This window comes from Heterocephalus glaber, unplaced genomic scaffold (assembly GCF_053883595.1).
Source record: "Heterocephalus glaber isolate CG9 unplaced genomic scaffold, H.glaber_assembly_v1.0 deba00001444, whole genome shotgun sequence".
Classification (NCBI taxonomy): domain Eukaryota; kingdom Metazoa; phylum Chordata; class Mammalia; order Rodentia; family Bathyergidae; genus Heterocephalus; species Heterocephalus glaber.
In genome coordinates, this window is record NW_028258297.1 from 16,544,511 (window position 1) to 16,554,983 (window position 10,473).

A 10,473-nucleotide genomic window follows, 5' to 3' on the forward strand; every position below is an offset into this window, starting at 1 on the left:
AATTACAGAGGGCCTACCTGATAACCACTCAACATATTATTTTGTCTGGAACTCTTTTAAATGTTAAGACTGAGACACTGAATGATAAGGAGTACTTATCAGTGTTTTCCATCATGGAACATACATTTGTTCTAACTTAAATAGTTATTTATTCTGGGCCTTCCTTTCCTACCTCAATGCTTATATCAGTACCACTATGTGTGAACTTACAGGAATGACTTGTTTACCATTTTAATATCACATATAGCATACAGTATTCTTCTGACCAAGGAACATGCATTTCAAAAGCAAAAGAAACAGCAAGGAACTCATATCAATGGAATTAACTAGTATTACTCTTTTCTATATAATAGAAGATATATTCTCATCAGGAGTGATATAGCTCCCCAAAGGAGCAAAAATTGGATCAGGGGAGCAAAATAAATCTTAGATATTCTAAAAGTTAGGGGGAACTATCTTAAAGGTATCCTTGGCAGTGTGGGTGAGGTGGAACAAAAAAAGTTTGAGAATCACTGATCTCATTGCCGCTGCCACATACAAAGTAGGCCTGGGCTAATAGAGACTCATTTAAGGACCATCCAAGGGACACTGTCTTTAAAGGTTAGGGTGCCATCTTGCAGGGTGTGTGATATGTTTTGAACAGTGACCAATTTCTCCCATTAGCTATTTAGATTATATTTAGAATATTTGGATCTGGGAACTAAGGGATAGGTAAAAACTGTGATATGTTGTGCTTTTATTATTTTTCAATCCAAAATATTTTATATCACAAGTTGTGTTATATTGTGCTTTTATTAGTTTTAATTAAAATATTTTCTAATTCCATTATGTAGTATATTTAAAATTTTCTAAATATAGGAGTATTCTAGTATCTCTTTATCTCTAATTTAATTCTGATATCACCAATTAATTCTCTTTTAAAGAATGTGCTAAGACTTGTTTTAAGCCCCAGATCCCCCACCTACTTCAACTGGACATATATTCCAGTTGTTGGCTGTAGTGTGCTAAGGATGGTTTTTAGCTCAGGTACATTGCACACTTTGGATCCGGATTATCTCCCAAAGGCACATGTGTTAGAAGCTGTTTCACAGCATGGAAATTTTGGACACTTTAACAGGTGAGGCCTAGTGGAAGGGCTTAGGTCGTTGGAGCATGTCCTCAAAGGAAGCTATGAAATTCATGTCCCTTCTTTTATTTTTTTCCTACTTCTGGCCATGAGGCAAACAGCTCAGCTCTATGATGTGCTCCCTGCCATCACGTTTCTGCTTTATCATAGGCCCAAAGAAACAGGGCCAGCAGATCATGAGCTGAAACCTCCAAAACCATGAGCCAAAATAAGCCTTTCTGCTTTGTAAGCTGGTGAATCTCAGGTATTTGTTATAGTAATAGAAAGCTGACTAATACATATATCCTACTGATATTTTATCCACTTGTTTTATCAACTACAAAATAAAGGAGTATAAATCTCTAAGAATGATATGCCCATTTTCCCTTTAAATTTTTATATTTATATACTTTTAAATTCAGTTGTAAGTTGTATACACTGAGGAGTCTAACAGCAGAGCAAACTCGTGTGATCTTTAATGTCTGACCAAAGACAATTGCAAGCCTTAAGCTGTCATAGCAACACCAACATTCATTGGAGATTTCTGCAATGAGTTCCAGAATTTAGGTTCCCAGCACAGCCATGCTCATTCTTAGCCCATCATCTCCATGTGGAAGCTGCTTTATCAAGGGTCTCACCTGGCACACTTTTCTCCATGTGGACTCAGTACTCTTCTACTATTGTCCTTCTCCCTTCTCCTTCCCCCTTGCCCACAGGTCCATAAAGAGACAGAACTCTTTGGTTTGGGGCTCCTTAGAGGTAGGATATTTTCCCATCAACAGTGCATCTCCCAGATTGTCACCCAGTACCATTCCTTGGGAGAAATGAAACTCTAAGGAAGTAGTCTCTTTTTGCCTCTTGATGACAATGTAATATGTGAATAAAGGCATAGTTTCAACTTGGCTCATTGCCCTAATTGACCTCCTCCCTACTTGGTTGCTTAAAATACACATTTAAGATTATTATATTTTCTTTATGAATTGACCTTTTCATTAACTTCTATAAAACTATAAATATTATATCAATATAAAAATAAGTATGTGAATTTTTCTTTTTTACTTCTGGTAGTACTCCTTGTCTTGACGTTTCCTTTGAGATTATTGAATCCTTACCAGATTTTTTTTTTTTTTTTTTTTTTTTGCAGTACCAGAGACCAAACTCAGGACCTTGTACTTGCGAGGCAGGCGTGGTGCCACTGAGCTAAATCCCCAGCACCAGATTTCTTATGGTTAACACTTGTGTGATGTCCCTTTTTCCAGGTTTTTGCTTTCACTCATTGATTTATTTATTCATTTTTGTTTTATTTTGTACTTTTAAGAGGCAGCGTCTCCCCAGGTTGTCCAGGCTGGGCTGAAAAGATCCTCCTGCCTCAGGCTCTTAAATAACTGGAACTACACACCCACCATTGCACCTGGCTTGTTGTATTTACTTTAAAAATGCATCTCTTGTAAGCAGCATATAACTGAATCTTATTTTTTAGCTATTATTATAACTTTTGCTCTTTAGTTGGAGCATTTAACACTGTTATATTTAATGTAATTATTGATATATGTAGTTGGATTTTAGGTCTATCATCTTATTATCTTCTTTTGATTCCCTCTATTGTTTTTGCCTTTCATGCTGCTTTTTTGTCTTTTAAAAAGATTAATCAAGTTGTCTTTTAATTATACTTTTAGTTGTTGTAGGGATCGTATGTCTCTTTAATTAATCACAGTATAATGAATTAATGTTATACATTTAAGAAATTTCAATAGGTTACTTTATTCTGTGCCTCCTGTTTTTTCTGTCATGTATATTACTGCTATATATTTTATAAACTCCATAATGCAATATTGTTGTTAAGATACATGGTATTTTTTCAAAGAAATTAGCATATGACAATACACTTTTGTATACATATCTCTTTCTGTACTAATTTCATTCTTTTACCCTTCCCATAGAATTGGTCTGATTTCTCTAAATCCTAATGAAATTTAGCTAGTTTTGTAGTGTTAGCAATAAATTCTCTCAGCTTTTATTTACCTCAAAATGTCCATCGTTCACCTTCATTTTTGAAGTATATTCTTACTGTAATAGAATTCTAGCTTGACAGTTTTTCTTTCTGTATTTTAAATACATCATTCAATTTTCTTCCAGTTTGCATTATTTCTGGTGAGGATTTTGCTACAATTACCATCATTGTATTATATGGCATGTGTGCTTTTCTTTCACCCTCTAACTTCTTTCATTTTTTTTTAAACAGGTCTTTACATATCAACACTTTGACAGAGGTTTCATTTTTGGATTTAGAAATAGCAGCATTACTAGTTCTGGGTTGTCACTAAAACATGCAAAGCTAAACGAGCCCTTCGTGTGTTTGTTTTGGCAGACTTTATTTTTTCTAGCAGAGTTTTAGGTTCACAAAAAAAGGGGGAGGGAGTTACAGATATTTCCTATATACCCTCTTCCTCAACACTTGCATGGCCTTCCCATATTCAACAAGTCCAAAAGAATGGTACACTTACTACAGTTGATGAACCTGTGCCTACACATCGTTATTGTCCAAGTTCATGGTTTACATTAGAATTCACTGTTGGTGTTAAAAATTCTATACATTTGTACCAAGGCATCTGTCCATCGTGGTCGCATGTTGCTCTGTTATACAGAGTACTTTTGCTTTTCTCGAAATTCCCTCTGCTTCATCTGTTCATCCCTACCTCTCCTTAACCCCCATCAATCACTAAGCTTTTGACTGTCTCCATAGCTTTGACTTTTCTCAAGGTCATGTAGGTGAATTATGCAGGATATGGCCTTTTCAAATTAGTTTGTTTCACTTGTTAGCCTTTTCATGGCTTGATAGCTCATTTCTTTTTACCACTAAATAATATTGCATGTTTAGAAGTTTATTACTTATTCACTGGTAAAGGACATCTTAGCTGCTTCCAAGTTTTGGCAATGAATAAGGACTAAACATTGAATATGAATAAAGCTGGTATAAACTTTGAAGTGCAAGCTTTCGTGTGGATATAAGTTTGCAACTTCATTGGGTAAATACCAAGGTACCTAACTGCTAGGATATATAATAAGTCTATATTTAATATCGTAAAAATGATCAAACTCTCCTCCAAACTGTCTCTACTATGTTGCAGTCATTCCCAGCAGCACGGAATGAGAGTTCCTGCTGCTCAACATTCTTGCCATCATTAGATGAGGTCAGCATTCTGAAGTTGGTCGTTGAAATAGGTGTATAGTGGTGTGGCATTGTTATTTTAATTTGCACCCCTAATGAAAAATCACGTGGGCAGCTCTTCATATGCTATTTTCCATCTGTGTATCTTCTTTGGAGAGATGTATGTTAAAATCTGGCTCAGTTTTTTGTTTTTTTTTTGGTACCCAGGATCAAATTCGGGTCCTTGCGCTTGCTCAGCACGCTGCGAAACCACTGAGCTAAATCCCTGGCCCCTGGCTCAATTTTTTTTTTTTTTTTTTTGGTACCCGGGATCAAACTCGGGTCCTTGCACTTGTGCAGCAGGCGGTGAAACCACTGAGCTAAATCCCGTGGCACAGTTTTTAATTGGGTTGTTTCATTCTTATTGTTAAGTTTTTTTATCTACTCAGAGACGGCTCCATCTTTTGATTGGTAGATTTTATATTCAGAGTGATTGCTAATGTAGCTGCAGTAATACCTACCATATTCATTACTATTTCCTATTTGTAGCCCTTGTTCTTTCTTTTCTATTTTTATCTTGAATTCTTTTCCTGTCTTCCATAGTTTTAATTAAGCATCTTATAATTTCATTTTCTCTTTTTTCTTTGTATACTTATTTTTCCTTTTTTAGTAGTTGCTTGAAAGTTTGCAATAAACAATTCCAACTAACACAAGTCCACATTTAAATAACACTATACTACGTATTTATTGCTTTATAAGAAAAAATCCCATTTCTTCCCTTCTATTTTTGTATCATTGCAGCCATTCATTTTGCTTATACAGGTGAACATAATCAACTACATAGTTAACTATTCTAACTTTGAAAAGAACTTTTCTTTATAAGATGAATTAAGAACAAGAAATGTAGGGCTGGGGATTTAGCTCAGTGGTTTTGCTGCCTGCTGTGCAAGTGCAAAGACCTGAGTTTGATCCCTGGTACCAAAAAAAAAAAAAAAAAAGAATAAGAAATGTAAATGCTTATTTTACCATTATTTCTTCTTTGCTGTTCTTCCTTTATGTAGATCTGAGTACAGGCCTATTGTCAATAAATTTTGTCAATTTTTGTTTGTCTACAAAAGTGTTTCTTCTTTACTTTCATGTGTCTGTGTGTGTATACCCACACGCACAGGGCACAGGGGATTGAACCCAGGACCTCCTGTGTGCTGGGCAAGCCCTCTACCACTGAGGTATATCCTTACCCTTCTTTACTTTTGAAGGATAATTTTGCAGGTACAGAATGCTAGAGTAGTTTTTTTCTGCCTTCAACACTTGAAATATTTCACCCTGTTTTCCTTGCTTACATGGTTTCTAAGAAGACACATGATAATTGCTTCTCTGTGAAGAAGGAGTATTTTCTTTTTTTAATTTTTATTTTATTGATACATTTTAGGTACACAATATAATGACATTCATCATTGGAAATTTGCACCTTTACATAATCTCTCTTGGTTCTTAATTTTCCCCCTTCCCCTGCCCCCCCTTCAACCCCTCCACCCCTCCCTATTTACAGGCTTTGTTTCCATTTTTTCGTTTTCTCATATTAATTCCATTCCCTTCTTTCCTTTCCCCTACCCCTCCCCATTCCCCTTCCTCTTTGCCCCTTTTCTTCCTATTTCACATTATGTTATACCTTTTAGTCCTTATTTACACTTTCAGTTTCTCACACTAGAGAAACTTCAGTATTTACACGTGTGTCCTGTTTATTTCACTTAAGAGTATGGCCTCAATGTGCATCCATTTAGCTATAAATGTCTGTAATTTCTCATTTTGTATGGCTGAGTAGTATTCCACTTTATTAAAAAGCCACATTTTCTTTATCCAGTCTCCAGTTGATGGGCATTTGGGCTGCTTCGAAGTTTTAGCTATTACAAATTGTGCTGCTATGAACATGGGTGCACATATATCACTGTGATATGATTCTTTTAATTCTTTGGGGAAGATAACCAGCAGTGGAATAGCTGGGTCAAATGGGACTTCCAGTCCTAGTTGTTTGAGGTATCTCCATATTGATTTCCACAGTGGTTGCACCAGTCTGCACTCCCACCAGCAGTGGAGCGGAGTTCCTCTTTCCCCACAGCCCCACCAGCATTTGTTGTTGGTTGATTTCATGATAGCAGCCATTCTTTCTGGGGTGAGGTGGAATCTCAGTGTTGTTTTCATTTGCATCTCTTGAATGACCAGTGATGTTGAACATTTTTTCATGTGTTTATTTGCTATTTCTACTTTTTCTGAGAAATGTCTGTTCATTTCAGATCCCCATTTTTGGATTGGGTCTTTAAATTTGAGAGGTCAGATTTTTTAAGTTCTTTATAGATTCTAGATAGTAGACCTTTGTCTGAGGAAGAGCAGGTGAAGATTTTTTCTGACATTGTGGGTTGTCTCTTCACACTGCTGGTGGTTTCTCTTGCTGTGCAGAAGCTTTTTAATAAGAGGAGATCCAACTTGTTGATTGTTTGTGCTAGTTCACCAGCAACTGAGGTTTTGTTCATAAAGTCTTTTCCTACCCCACTGTCTTCAAGGGTTCTACCTAACCTCTGTTCCAGCTGGTTCAGCATTTCTATTTTAATATTTAGATCTTTAATCCATTTTGATTTTAGTTTAGTGCATGGTGAGAGATATAGGTCTAGTTTTAATCTTTGGAAAGTTGAAACCCAATTTCTCCAGCACCGTTTATTAAAGAGGCTATCTTTCCTCCAGTGAGGGTGTTTGGCTCCTTTATTGAAGACGAAATGGCTGAGTGTGTCTGGAGTTGTTTTGGAATCTTCTAATCTGTTCCACTGGTCCTCAGGTCTGGTTTTTTTGCTGTTTTTATTAAGTAGCTTTGTAGTATAGTTTCAACTTGGGGTTGTAATACCCCCTGCCATGTCTCTGTTACCTAAAATTGCTTTTGTTGTTCTGAGTCTCTTGTCACAAATGAATTTTTGGATTGTTTTCTCAAGGTCCATGAAGTATGCTGCTGGGATTTCAATTGGGATTGCATTGAATCTATATAGCAGTTTTGGAAGTATGGCCATTTTCACTATATTGATCCTACCTACCCTGGAGCAGGGGATGTCTTTCCATTTTCTGATATTGTCTTCAATCTCTTTTTTCAGAGTGCTATAGTTTTCAGAGAAGAGGTCTTTGATTTCTTTTGTTAGGTTGATTCCTAGGTATGTCAGTTTTTTGGATGGTATTGTCCAAGCAGTTATTTGCCCTATTTCTCTCTCAGTGAGTCTGTTGTTAGTGTAGAGGAAAGCTATTGATTTTTGTGTGTTGACCTTGTATCCAGCTACTTTATTGAACTTGCTTATTAAGTCTAGAAGACTTTTGGTGGAGTTCTTGGGGTCTTCTATATACAGTATCATGTCATCTGAAAATAATGACAATCTGACTTCTTCATGTCCTATCTTTATCCCTTTTATTTCTTTCTCTTGTCTAATTGCTGTGGCTAATGTTTCCAGAACTATATTGAACAGGAGTGGTGATAGTGGATATCCTTGTCTTGTTCCTGATTTGAGTGTGAAGGATTTCAGTTTTTGACCATTTAGTATGATATTGGCTGTTGGTTTTTCATAGATGGCTTCTATCAGTTTGAGGTAGAGACCATCTATTCCAATTTTTTGTAGGGTTTTTATCATAAATGCATGTTGGATTTTGTCAAATGAGTTTTCTGTGTCTATGGAGATAATCATATGGTTTTTGTCCTTTACTCTATTGATATAGTGTATTACATTGATTGATTTGCATATGTTGAACCATCCCTGCATCCCTGGGATGAATCCCACTTGATCAGGGTGTATGATCTTCTTGATGATCTGCTTTCTATTTGCCAGTATCTTCTGAAGGATTTTTGCATCTATGTTCATTAGTGAGATTGGCCTGTAGTTATCTTTTTTGGTTGGGTCTTTCTCTGCTTTGGGGATCAAGGTGATGCTTGCTTCCAGGAATGAATTTGGGAGTAATGCTTCCCTTTCAATTTCATTGAAGCATTTAAACAGTAGTGGCAGAAATTCCTCTGCAAATGTCTTGTAGCACGCAGCAGTGAATCCATTACCATCTGGGCTTTTCTTAGTTGGTAAGTTTCTAATAACATTTTCAATTTCACTTATTGATATTGGGTCATTTAGATTTATAGGTCTTCTTTGTTCAACCTTGGTAATTCATACATATTCAGGAATCTGTCCATTTCTTCTGTGTTTTCCATCATATTGGTGTATAGGTTCTGGAAGTAGATATTGATGATCCTCTGGACTTCTGCTGGGTCTGTTGTAATTTCACCCTTTTCATTCCTAATTGCATGGATTTGGGCCTTTTCTTTCCTTTTTCTGATAAGATTGGCTAAGGGTTTTTCAATTTTGTTTATTCTTTTGAAGAACCAACTCTTGGCTTCATTGATTTTTTGTATCGTTCTCTTAGTCTCTATTGAGTTGATTTCTGCTCTGATCTTTATAATTTCCTCCCTTGCATGAGCTTTGGGGTTGTCCTGCTCTTCTTTTTCTAGAAGCTTGAGGTTCAGCATCAGGTTGTTTAATTGGGCTTGCTCTGTTTTCTTAATATGAGCATTCACTGCTATGAATTTCCCTCATAAGACTGCTTTCATTGTGTCCCATAAATTCTGATATGTTGTATTGTCATTTTCATTTAAGTGAAGGAACTGTCTGATTTCTTCTTTAATTTCCTCTGTGACCCATTGGTTATTCAGAAGTGTGCTGTTCAATTTCCATGTGTTTATGAAATTCTTTCGGTTTATTTTGCTATTGATCTCCAATTTCATTGCACTATGGTCTGATAATATACAGGGGATAACTTCAGTTCCTTTGCACTTACTTAAACATGTTCTATGAGCAAGTATGTGCTTTATTTTGGAGAATGAACCATGTGAAGCTGAAAAGAATGTGTATTGTGATTTTGTGGGGTGGAACACCCTGTAAACATCTATTAAGTTCATTTGTTCAAGAGTTCGATTGAGTTCTAGTATTTCATTAGTTATTTTTTGTCTAGTTGGGCTATTTGTGACAGTGGGGTATTGAGTTCCCCCGCTACTATTGTATTAGCACATATATGACTTTTCATGTCCATTAGTATTTGTTTTATATAGTTGGGTTCACTAGCGTTTGGTGCATATATATTTATGATTGTCATCTCTTCCTATTGGATTATTCCTTTTCCAAGGATGTACTGTCCTTCTTTGTCTCTCTTAATCAGTGTTGGTTTGAAATCTACTTGATGTGCAAAGGGATAGCTACTCCTGCTTTTTGGGGGGTTCCCGTCCCATGGAGTATTGTTTTCCATCCTTTAACTTTCAGTCTATGAGTTTCTTTTTTTTTTCTTAAATTCTTTTATTGGTACATTTTAGGTATATAACACATTTACATTTCTCATTGGGAATTTGTACCTTTACATGATGCATCTTGGTTCTTATTTTTCCCCATTCCTAGCCCTCCCTTCACCCCCTCCGCCCTTCCCTATTTATAAAGACTTTATTTCCATTTTTTCCATTTCTTTGAGTTTCTTTTTGAATTAAGTGTGTTTCTTGTATGCAGCATATTGTAGGATTTTGCTTCTTGACCCATTCTGCCTGTCTATCTCTTTTGATTGGTGAGTTGAGATGATTAACATTGATGGTTATAACTGATATGTATTGACTTATCATTGTCATGACTTTTTCTTTTTGTTGGATTCTCCCCTTTTACATTTAAATTGTTGTCACACCTGATGAATTCATTCTGCTGTGCTTCCTGGGGTTGTAATCCTCATTGTCTGTTCTTAGGATATTGTCTAAAATGTTTTGGAATGCTGGTTTGGTATTCATGAAGTTCCTAAAGTGCTCTTTGTCATGAAAGTATCTTCTCTCTCCATCAATTTTGGAAGATAGTTCTGCAGGGTACATCAATCTGGATTGGATGCTGTTTTCCTTTAGGGCTTGAAATATGTCACTCTAAGCTCTTCTTGCCTTGAGTGTTTGCATTGAAAAGTCTGCTGTGATTCTGATGGGCTCTACTTTGTATGTGATTTGTTTCTTCTCTCTAACTGCTTAGAGAACTTTGTTCTTCTGTTGGGTTTCTGGAATCTTAACAGTTATATGCCTATGTGTAGATTTTTTTTGATCAAGGCTAGTTGGAGTCCTGTATGTCAAGTTCTTTTCCCCTGCTTGGGAAGTTTTCGGCCATTACTTCTGTGACAGATTTTTCATGTCATC